The sequence below is a fragment of the Lynx canadensis genome, chromosome A1, assembly GCF_007474595.2.
Source record: "Lynx canadensis isolate LIC74 chromosome A1, mLynCan4.pri.v2, whole genome shotgun sequence".
Lineage (NCBI taxonomy): Eukaryota > Metazoa > Chordata > Mammalia > Carnivora > Felidae > Lynx > Lynx canadensis.
In genome coordinates this window covers 9,877,811-9,890,189 of record NC_044303.2, presented here as the reverse complement: position 1 = coordinate 9,890,189, position 12,379 = coordinate 9,877,811, and positions in this window count along the sequence as shown.

The following is a 12,379-nucleotide window of genomic DNA, read 5'->3' as shown; positions in this document are numbered from 1 at the left end:
CTAATTCACCCGATACATTGGCCACTACTGAATCAAGCTTTTGTGGGGAGGAAGGGGGACTCCGCCTGTGAAGCAAGCAGCCAGTGGGATTCTTTCACAAAGTGAAGCCTGAGGAACACTGCACAGAGAATAGGTGTGGAGTGGGCTGGTTGTAGGCAATACCCAGAGGCTGGGGTTGTGTTCACAGGGAGGGATGTGGCACCAGGTATATACCCATCGCACCCTACTGGGGCATTCATTCTTGCCCCAAAAGAGATCACAATGAGTGCTATAATAGATGTATTGACTCAGTACTATGAGATCAGGGTCAAAGGGGTGGTTGGTTCTGCCTGGGAGGCCCCAGGAAGAGTTCTCAGAAGAGGTGATGAGTGGGCTGGACTTTGAATACAAGATAGGAGCTCCCAGGTGCAGGAGCACCATGGATGAGAAGTTGGGAGAGAAGATGCTGGAATAACTCATGCAAAGAGAGAAAGTATGGTCTATTGGGGGAAGAATGGGAATTCTGTATGGCTAAAACAGACAAGGCCTGTTTAGGGTGAGGGGGTGAGTTTTATAAGAGATGAGGCCAGGGGCGCCTGGGTGGCGCAGTCGGTTAAGTGTCCGACTTCAGCCAGGTCACGATCTTGCGGTCCGTGAGTTCGAGCCCCGCGTCAGGCTCTGGGCTGATGGCTCGGAGCCTGGAGCCTGCTTCCGATTCTGTGTCTCCCTCTCTCTCTGCCCCTCCCCCGTTCATGCTCTGTCTCTCTCTGTCCCAAAAATAAATAAAAAACGTTGAAAAAAAAAATTAAAAAAAAAAAAAAAAAAAGAGATGAGGCCAGAAAGAGAAGTTGGAGCCAAATTATGATAAGCTGTCTGAATCGTCTGAGAATTTAGATTCTTGAGGCAATGGGATGCCTTTGAATGTTTTGAAGGAAGGAAGTGACATAATTATGTCTGAGCTTGGATAGACACCTTTGGTTATGGTCACGTAGAAGATGTTTTAAAACTGGGAGATTGAAGGCAAAGAGACTAGAAAGGAGACCGATGTAACAATCCAGGTAAGATATAATGAGAGTCTTCTGCTAGTTCACACAGCAGCTGTAGGAATGGAGATGACAGGATGAACTTGGGGCATTTTTGAACCAGGATTCAGCAGGATTTTATGAACAAATAAATGGAAGCGGGAAGAGAAAGACAAAGGAGTAGAGAGAGACATTCAGACTCTCACTGGGGTACCTACACAGATGGTGTAGATTTTGAGCCACTTAAGGAACAGCCAAGTGGAAAAGCGCAGGAGGCAGCTCATTAGGTGGGTCTGGAGTTTTGGAGAAAAGACAGGATTAATCATTGAAATTTGAAAGTGGCTAGCTCAAAGACAGTGGTAAAAACCAAAGAAATGGATGGGAGCATCTAGCTGATCAGCGGTCGGGTGGGAATTTGAGCGTAAGCCTGTAGTTTGCTTCCACCATGTTTATTGAGCACTGCTGTATTCTAGGACCGCTGGTTCGCCGAAGATTAAGAGATGAATAGACCATGAAAAGGAGTAAAGGAAAACCGCATTCAAAACGGGGTCAGAAAGACTGGAAGGCTGGGGGTGCTGTCATACAGGCACCCCTCATCCCACTCATTACTTTACATTCCCTATCAGGAACACGCTTACTTTCCATACCCTGGCGGGAGGAAGGAAGATTTTCTCCTCGCCCAGCAACAAACCCAGCCAATGAGAAGCTTCCAAACTCAGCCAATGAGAAACTGCCACAACTCAACCAATGAGAAGCCACCACAACCCCAAACTCTTACGCTCCTCCAATGAACTTTCATTCAAAACCACCCCTCCCAATCTATAGACACAAGTCTCTCTCCTTTGCTGTCTGTGCTTGCCCGCGGTTTGCCACCGTTTGCATTTCCCTAGCTGCAATTCCTCTGCTATTCCAGAATAAACTCATTTGCTGCTTGATAACCTTGGCGGCTTAATTGTTAAGGTTTACAAGAGGCTGGTCCTGTCCTCAAGTAACGGGGAAGAAGGCAGGGATCAGCACAGCCAGTTTCTGGCATCGCGTCCAGACTTATTGATGAAGTCTAGCTATATTTTGCTTATAGCAGGCCTCTGATCGCCTCAGCAACGGCAACAGCAGCAACAGCTACAAATGTTGCTTTCCCAGTTAGGAAGGTCAACAGGGGCAGGTCCACTGCAGAGGCCCACCCAGCCCCGCTAGACTGAGCTCAACATTGTTGATCACCCTTAAACCTACACTATGGATGATTTGACTTCGTTGAGGGATACAGTGTAGCATAAAAGATTTATGTCAAGTTACATGCAATTGGTTCAAATGGGTATAGCAATCTCTCCCACCAAAATCTGTTTCCTTTGCAGTAAAATATCAACATCTGTTGTCTGAATAGGATTAAAGGAAATTTTTCTTTGCTTCTCCATAGTTCTCTGATTTACAATTCTTCTACATTTTCCAAATGGGTGTATATTGTTTTGTGCAGAAAAATGGTGTTAAGCACAATAAAAACATGCTAAAAAGATTCTTTCCTACTGTGTCATCTAGAGGTTTCATTTGATGCGTTTTCAGTAACACACCTGCATTTTTATGGATAATTTATGCACTACCAAAATGCCAGAGAACGGTATGAAAAAAGTGAACTGAAGAAAAGAAAAAAAAAAAAAAAAAACAATTGCGTTTGTTGTAATGCCAGCCATTGCTAATCAGTGGAGAGCTAGAGAGATCTTCTCCTGGTTAGTGTCTTTTTCATTGCCAAAGAACCAACCAAGCAAACATAATCACCTCAAGAGAAGATATTTCCGGTCTGTTTTATACTGCTGGCTTGTTCACACCGTTGTGTTCATACTGTAGAATTGTTATTCTGCTTTTCTCACTTAACATCGTATGTAGGACAAGTATCAAAAATTATCTCTGTAAGTAGTATCTGAAGCCACTGCATTATTTTCCGTCAAGAGGATTCTCCACTGCTGGTGTAGACATGCCTTTACTCAGGACGACTCAAACTGTTGCCGGTTTTTCCTTATTGTAAACAATGCTGCAATGGACATCTTTGTACTTCGGCTTCTTTCTGTATCCAAACCCGCAGACACGGAATTATTGAGATAAATGATACCACCATGCGAAAGGTTGTTGAAACACACGCCATTGTTTACTAAAAGAACACCGATTTGTCTTTTCGGGAGCAGGGAATTCTCATGGCTTTAAATTTTTTGGTAGTGGGTGTATGGTACCCCCTGGCTATTGACAGTCGTGTGTCTTAGATTTTACCAGTGAAACTAACAGTTTAGCTGCGATGTTACTCTTCAGCTTGGGACACTGTTTATAGCAGAACAATTACCCATTGATGAGTCTGTGGCTATGTCCACAGTTAGAACCAGGCAAAATAAAGACGGGGGCCATCCCCGTGTGCCCCCACTGGGGTGACTGCTCTTTGGCAACGTCACCAGCTTATAGGCTCAGTTCCTCAGTGGAAGTTCAAAGTTAGAGACCTTGATTCAAATTAACCAAACTCACAGCAGACTGAAAACCAAAGCCCCACCACCCCTGCCCCTGTTCTTGAATTTCCTGTCAGCATACAAACATCTGCAGGTTTCTCCCTCTTGATTAAAAAAAAAAACAAACAAATTTTTAACATTTTTACATCCCGTTTTTCTTTTTAGCTGCCTTCCCAGCTCCCTTCTTATCTCTATCGTCCCTGAAAGAATCATCTAAATTCCTTGCCTGTCATTCACTCTTCAAGACTTTACAAACCCGACTTCTGCCCCATCACGACCCTGACCTTACTAAGTCCCCACTGCCTCCATGTGGCCAAATGTAAGACACCTTCTGTTCCATTCTCACTAGATGACACTTGTCCCTGCAATTCCCTATTCCCTTAGTTTGTGAGCAAGGTGCACGGTGTAGCAGAAAGTGCAAAAGCTTTAGTTTAAAACCCGACTCGGACGCTTTCTAGCGATGTCATCTTGAGCAAATTTCTGAACCTCTCCGACCCTTTGCTTTCTCATCTCTAAAATCAGTTCGGGACCGAGTGAGGCAGAATAGCTCCTCGGTTGGGCGCTCGGACTTGAGTCCCTTATCACCCGGGTCCAAGGGCCAGTCTGCTTTGGGATCTTGAGCACATCACTCCTCCGTGCTCCAGTCTTCCTGTGTATAAACAGCAGGGCTTTGTGAGGATTTAATGAACTATTGCAGAGTACTCCGAGCAGTGCCTGGCACATAGTAAGCGCTATTTCAGTTTCTGCCTTATGCCTACATCAGGGGACTTCTGCAAGAGTAGAATGACCCCTGGTCCATGGGCCTTTATTAAATCAGTGCCAGCTCCCTATCTTCTCCTGGTCTCCCCTGCCGCCCCCCCCCCCTCCCCGAGTCCCAGAGCTATGTCCTTAACTACTTTCCCTTTCCCTGGGTGGCTTTGTTTAAATCCTTGGCTCCCATGACCTCAGATCTCCAGGCCAGGCCTCTCTTCAGATTCTTACACCAACGTGCCCGACAGCCTGCTGACCTCTCCCTGTGATTTTCCACTGGCACCTTTAACTCACCCTCTTGCTCTGGCCTCCAGATGTGCCCCCCTTCCCACGTTCCTCATTCCAGGGAGGCATCGCCGTCCTTCTCTTCAGAGTTGTGACGTCGTCCTAGACTCATCCTCTCGCTTCCTGCCTCCACCCGCGCCCTCCTCCACTGCCCTCCGCCCCAGCCAGCTAGCACATCCAGGTACAGGGGAACCTTCCTCAGGAACCTGTCGTTCTCTTCCCATCCTCACGGCCGTTGTCCACTTCGCCCTCCCTCGCTTTACCCCCGGACCATTTCAGCAGCCGCCGTCCCAGCCTCGGCCCCCGCAGTCCCTCCTCCTCATGGCCGGCGGATGAATTCTGCCTCCCCTGCCCCCCAAGCACCACAGAAGGTGACCGTGTTTGGAGACAGGACCCTTAAAGAGGTGAGTACGTTAAAATGGAGGCCGTCGGCGTGGGCCCTGATCCAATACGACTGGTGTCCCTATAAGTAGAAGGGGAGACACCAGACACGCTTGCACAAAAGGACGACCATGTGGGGACGTGGCTAGAAGACAGCCATCTGTAAGCCTCAGGAGAAACTTAAACTGCTGACCCCTTGCCCTTGGGCTTCCAGCCTCCGGGGCTGTGAGAAAATACATTTCTATTCAAGCCTCCAGTCTGTGGTGTTTTGTTATGGCTGCCTGAGCAGACCGAGACCCCTCAGATACCCCTTGTCCTCAGATACTTTGCTCCAAGCTGATGGAATACGGCCCATGGCTCCCTAAAGATGCAGACTGACTTCCCTCAAGGCTGTGCACAGGCTGTTTCCACTTCACAGCCCCCTCCTCGCTTGCAGGCCCTCCGTCGCTCTTGAAGACACAGTTTGGACATCATCCACTCGGAGCTAAGTGACACGCCCTTGCTCCCAGACCCCAGGACAAATGATATATAAGGTGCATGCCCTTATTATGGGCCCTGTGCTATTGATTTACTTGTTTGTCTCTCCCACTAAAACCGAGAGGGGGAAAAAAACCACACTGTGTCTTGTGTCTTTTTATTCCTAGTGCAATGTGGGTCCCGCAGAATATATCCAATTTATTTTTATTGAAGAATGAATAAATGAATGAAAGGCAGCATCGTGTTGTGGTTATATATAAAGTTCTTAGAATGGTACCTGACACATAATACGCACTATTGAGTGTTTGTTAAATAAATGAACAAAAATACACTGAACATGCTTCAGATCAGTTTTTTTTTTTTTTGCGATGATATCTGTTGAAGTCTTACGAAAGCTAAAGTAGGAACATATGGGAAAATAAAAGCCCAGATTTGCAGAGAGATTTACCCATGCAAATCAGTTCAAATTCGTCGTTATTGTACCGATTCCTGACAACTTTAGTCATGGCTAAACGAGAATGGAAAATTTTACTTCTTTCCCTCTGTGCTTACCTCATTGGGCCCTGGCCGTGTTATTCTCTGAGTTCACTGCTTCCTGTCCGCCCAAATAAACACTCCCTCTTGGTAGCAGAGTTCATGTGGAAGCCTACCCAGGCCAGTCCTGCTACATTCTTTGGCACTTTGGTTAAACCTCTTTGCTGGCAGGGCACGGAGGAGAATGTGGGTTAGGATGTTGTAGCCGCTGGAAACCTCTAGCACATGGAGAGTTTAGTGCAAATGACTGGAGAACCACATAGGAGAACAAAGGAGCAATGCCATTCTACGTCTGGTCGGGTGCTTGCGTGGCCCGGGTGCCTGGGGTGTGAAGATGCTGAAAACCTGTTCCTTGTCTCCAAGGACCTCAAATCAAGCCGGCTACAAGTGTTCAGTAAGTGTTGGAGAAGGAAGAAGACACAGAGAAGGAAGAAGGGGGACATGAGGGCAGCCAGATATGGGAGGCAGTGTCGGGAGGGAGAGTCTTGCAGCCCAGGAACAGAAGGGCTGGCTAGTCACAGGAGGCAACCAAGGGCATCTCCAGAACTTTGAAAGGGGGTTCCACGCAATTTTAATCTCATTTGAGGGGGCTGACTCTGTAATGGTGGTGGAGACGATTCCCACCTTGGACGGGAGGTTGCATTAGAAGGCCTGAGATAGCCCACCCCACTCTAAAGGCTTCTACTCTAAGGTGAGCAGATGGGAAGGGCCAGGAGATGGACCCAGGGAACTTCCTCCATAATACCCTCCAGATCACTGCTCCCTGGAGGAGGCAAATGTGCCAGACCGTTGTTGGGATTTTGCCTCCTCCTGCGTCTGTAACAGCATCAGCCATGACAGTAACCATCGTGACGATGGCTGACAGTCGGCGAGGACTTCTCTGCTCTAAGCGCCTTCAGAGGATTATCTCATTTAATCCTCCCAGCTAGGGACTATTCATACTCATATTCCATATTCATACTTTATGGAAGGAGAAACAGAGGCACATAAAGAACTCCAGCAATACGCCCAAAGGTATACAGGTGGTCCAACAGAGAAGCACTTTTCATAAACCCCGTTCTACCCCAGGTGGCTGAGCTCACATCCTGGATGGAAAGGGTCACTCCTCCCATTGGCCTTGACTCCAGAGCAGGGTGGGCAAACTCCCATCCACAGGCCAAGTCCTGCCTGACACCTGTTTCTGTACAGTTGTGAGTAAGAATATTTTTTTAATAGTTGGCAAAAACCATAAGAAAAGGAATGCTTCATGACACGTACAAATTACATGAGGTTCAAAGTTCAGTGTCTGTAAATGAAGGTTTATTGAACACAGCCACACTCATTTGTTGACATATCACTTCATGTGTGCTACGGTGGCAGAATTGGACAGTTGCAACCGAGACTGTCTGGCCCTCAAACCTAAAATATTTACCGTCTGGCCCTTTACTGAGAAAAAGTGTCCGTCCCTGCTCTGTGGTCCAGTCTGGCACCTAGACCTCTCCAGAGCTTAGAGTACCCTCCGGCCCCAAGTAAGAGACTCTGGATCACAAGAGAACAAAAGCCATCCCCAAACCCAGACCCTCAATCCCCCTAGGCCCTCTCAAATAATAACAATTAAAACAAGGTACTAGACTTAATGGCCATTGTTCACATTCTCTGGCAAGATGGCGGTGGCTCAGTTCATGCGTTCATTCTCCCAGTCATCCATTCATTCCACGTTGGCTGAGCCCTGTGGCCTTGGTGCTTTCTAGGGTGGGTGAAGGAATGGGAAGTGGACCCACAATCTCACATAGTCAACAGTTTCCTCTAGTCTGGGACCCTGACCTTGACGGTCAGGCACCGACTTTGAACTTGGACAAGCCAGTGTTAAGATCCTGGTTCTCCCACTTCTGAGCTCTGACTGCACACAAGGGACGAAGGCCCCAAACCCTGCAAGAAGGGAGGATATTTTCACCTCCCTCCCATTTCTGTTAGGGGTGGTGGGCAAAGCACTTGGCACAGGGCGGGGCATCGGACCAGCCCCAGAGAACTGTATCCACCCTCAGAGTCACCATCAACATTACCCGTGTTTTTGAAGAATCTCATCAGGCCTACCTCTGAGTTGGTAAAGCTGACACAGATTTAGAAAAAGCCACCTCTGACGTGTTCTGTCTTTTTTTTTTACAGATTTCATACCGGGAACCACTGTATTATCTCTAGACCCCTTGATATTTGTCACGATCTCAAGAGCCAAAATGATTTGAATCAGAAAAAAAAAAAAAAGAGAGAGAGACTTTTCCTGTCACCAAGATCCTCTGGGATTGTGAGAAAACACAGAGCAGAAATAACCAGGATCTTGGCAATGCTGGGCTGACAGCAGCAGGAAGAGGGGCCGAAATCCTGGTCTGAACGTCAGGACTTTGGAATGCTGGGCCCAGCTCAGTAATCCTTTCAGAAGAAAAAAATGACAGGCACAGAATGTTCAGAAAGAAAGAAAATTAGAAAAAAAAAAAAAAAAAAAGACACACAAAAACACATTTTTGCCTTTGTGAGGCCTTACAGTGCAGGGTTTAGCAGAGCCCAGGGTTACGAAAGCTGAGCTGGTCCTCCTTAATCCTGTTTTGGTCGGTAAATTACCAAAGCAGCGGAACAAGGGGACGAATGAGCCCTTGCTCACCACTTGTGACAATTTTGCAACCTTGAAAACCTTGCAATTCATTACCGCCCAGTGATAGGTGTTAAGGGTAGAAAAATCAGAATGTATTGGGTTTACTTTTTTTAATTAATAAACAGAAGCTTGTCCCCAGCATCCTCCCACCCAGAGGTAAGCACTGAGGGCTGGCCAACGTGCACCCCCCAGGTCTTTCCCTCACCGCGTAAAGCGAGCACACAAAGCACACTTTTGCCCCTAGTGTAGCCGGGTTAGTCGCTAAGACTCTGGGGTCTGGAGCCTCGGGACCTGGCTTTGAATCCCGGCTCTGCCTGGCCAGCTGTGTGACTTTTGGGGTAAGCGCTTCCCTCTTTCTGCCTCAGTGTCGTCATTTGTGAAATGGGGTTCTTTATGGCACCCGCTCCCCAAGGTTGTAATGAGGATCAAGTGAATTATAAGTAAAGTACTGAGAAGAGTGGCTGGCATTGTTCTGTGTGTGTGTGTGTGTGTGTGTGTGTGTGTGTGTGTGTGTTCTGTGCTGTGCATGTATTTATTAATACACGCATTTTTAAAAATAAAATTACATCAAGCTATTCATGGTATTTGGTAACCTTTCTTTTAATGGGTTAATTATAATATGTGCGACTCTATATTGTAAGTATTTTAAGATGTTTCTTATTTTTCACTATTAAAATTTTTAAGTTATTTTTTAAATATTTATTTATTTGGGGGAGAGCACAAGCGGGGAAGGGGCAGAGAGAGGGGAACAGAGGATCTGAAGCAGGATCCCTGTGCTGACAAGCTGACAGGCTGACAGCAGCGATCCAGATGTAGGGCTCGAACTCACGAACCGCGAGATCGTGATCTGGGCCGAGGTCGGATGCTCAGCCGACTAAGCCACCCGGGTGCCCCAAGGTGTACCACTTTAAGTTCCCAACAGCACGGCATGAAGGTGTCTATTCCCCCAAATCCCTGCCAACAATGGATATTCTCTATTTTATTCCTCTTTTCTCCCCATCATTAGAGACTTTTATTGTTTTTGTTTTTATTTATTTTGTTATGAGGAAAGTTAAAAATTTTTCTTTATGTTTATTGGCCATTTAAATTTTTTTCCACTGGGAATTTGCTGTTTGTGTCCCATTATTAGCATATGGATTCATGTTTTCTTTATTGGTTTGTAAGAGCTCTTTATATATTAAAGATGTTCTTTACTTTTTCTATTTCATTATTTGCCTTAAGTTTGTTAAATTACAATGTATATCAGGGTATATTTTTCACCATTCAGAAATTTCACACATGTGTGTTTTTAAGTACTCAAGCCTAGCAACACTTTCCATCATAACTTTCATCCTGGGGGGGGTCACAAAGTCCTTCTCTACCACCACCCCTCAAATAATAACAATATTCTTTTCATTTGCTTCAAAAATATTTACAATTTCTTTTTGACATTTAAAAATTGGGTTTATATCAAACTTATTTTTCAATTTGTATCTAATATGTGTGGTTTCACCTCCAGACTCAATGATTCTATAAGCTGATCATCATCCAAATTGGTTAATTTCTTTGAACATCAATACTTTCCTCAAAAAAGTGAAAAATAGGAAACCTCTTCTGCTTGTTATGTTGTAAACAAACACGTGTTTGAAAAGTATTAAGTGATATAGCAGTGCATATAATTATTGCCAAATTCAACTTTAGGATGTGAAAGGAGTCAGACATAGATGTGCAAGGTTTGAGAATTTCTTCTAAGACCTTGACGAGAAGTGAGAATTTCAGCTATCTGTTTCCCTGATTCTGAATGACTCATAAGCTCACTCAGGTTTCCTAAGCTGGGTCCGGGGAGGCATTTGGGATTGTCTAAACATGTCGATGACACTTCATACCTGTAGAATATCACAGAATTGACTTCATATACGATCAAAAATAAAGCACAAAATTGTCTAACTTAAAAATTAGAAGTGGATAATTATCACACGTTTCAGCGGCAAAGGACTTGTATTTCCTAAATTGCTTTGATCCTCCATAAACCTAGCCCCAAATATACTGGTATCGTGCAAGACTGACACGTCTTTGCAGGATATTAGCAAACTTTCACCTTGTTATTTTCTCTAAGCAGAATAATGCAGCTAGGAATAGGTCAGCCAAGCTGCTTCACTGCCCTTGAGGTTCTGGGCTCTGCTCAGAGCTGCCTCCACCCACACCCTAGCCTTGCACACTTTCTCTGTGCTCGGAATCCATCACCCCAGGGGGCAAACGGCAAGAACCAACAACCACCCACCATTTTGCTTCCTCCTTTGGTCCTCTACCAGGGATAAATCGTGCCAGTGACAGCTGTCATGGACTCAGTTTCAAAGACGAGAGACATTCCTTAAGGGGAAACAGCAGCAAGTTTATGAGCGAACAGTTAAGGCACCGCTTTTAAAAGTCTCTGAAAGGATGCCGGGAACCTGCTGAATAATCCACATTCATCCATTTCTTTTATTGTTAGCTTGCTCAAGGCCCTGCAGGACATTATCAGAAACATGAGACATTTCGAATGGTATTCAAGGATGTGAACTAAAGCCTCCCTCATTCTTTCAGATGAACGTGAGTAAATTTAGCCATAAGAGATACAAGAGGGCACTGTTCCACCCTCATTATGCAGCCGTGATTGAATTTGAGTAAGAAATGTTGATTCTCCGGAAAGTAACATGTGTTCTTTCCTTTCGTGCTTTTTCCTTTCTGTGCTATTGGACACTTCTGAAGATACGTCTTTTTTTTTTTTCTTTCTTTCTTTCAAGAAAAGCAAGAAATAAGCGTGACAACACTTTTTTAACGAGTCCAAGTTTGTCCTACTTATATAAAAAGTACAAAGTAACAGCCGCCATTTGTGGCTGGTGTATGCCAGGCCCTTGACACATGTATCCAATTGCTGTAACAGTCTGATAAGGTCCATCTTTCCAGGTGAGGAAAGGAACCTCAGAAGAACTAAATAACCTGCCTGAAGGGTCAGAGGTGAGATTTGAATCCCGCTCAGTCTCAGTCCAGAGCTTTTCCTTTCTCCACTACCCAGGGCTGATTTTCCCAAACTTGACCTTCAAAATGCAGCCAACAGACCTTTCCCTCTTTTTCTCTCCTCTTCTTCGGGACACGAAGAAAGGAAACAGACCCTTGCTGAGTTTTTAAATCTCGAAAACATTTTCAGCCATTGACTCTGTGCATTTAATTCTTTGAGGTTTCTATGAGATCTCAGGAGTTGCAATGCTTGGTCGTGACTTCCTTCCATTCTGCATTCCATCCTGGGGAATTACAATTCAGGCTATTTTCCTAACTACCTGACTAGTGCCTCATCCCCACAGGGTGATCTTCCTTCTACTTTCTTGTCACTCTAAACTCTGACAGAGTCTCAAATCTGTATGTTGCCTTTGCCCGTGAAGTATGGATTTTTGATCTACTATGATACAAACTAAAATAGTAAAATTCATCCTTAATGGTCCCCCAGAGATTCGAATGAGCGGACATCTTCACATACTGCCAGAGAGAAACTTAACGTTAAGAAGAGTATATAATTCAGTATCTGTGAAGTATTCAGACTGCATCAAGCACTTAACAACTGTTGACATGGCTTTCTACCTGAGAAGTCCATTCTCAAGGTAAACCAGGCAGAAACCATGCATACGTGCAACAGAAAAGAGGTTTTATTTATTTTTCTATCCTTTTAAAATTTTATTTTTGAGAGAGAGATCACACACACGCAAGCAGGGGAGGGGTGGCGGGGGGCGGCGGGGTGGGGGGGGATGGACAGAGGATCCCAACAAGGCTCTGGGCTGATAGCAGAGAGCCCGACACGGGGCTCCAACTCACAAAGGCGAGATCATGAC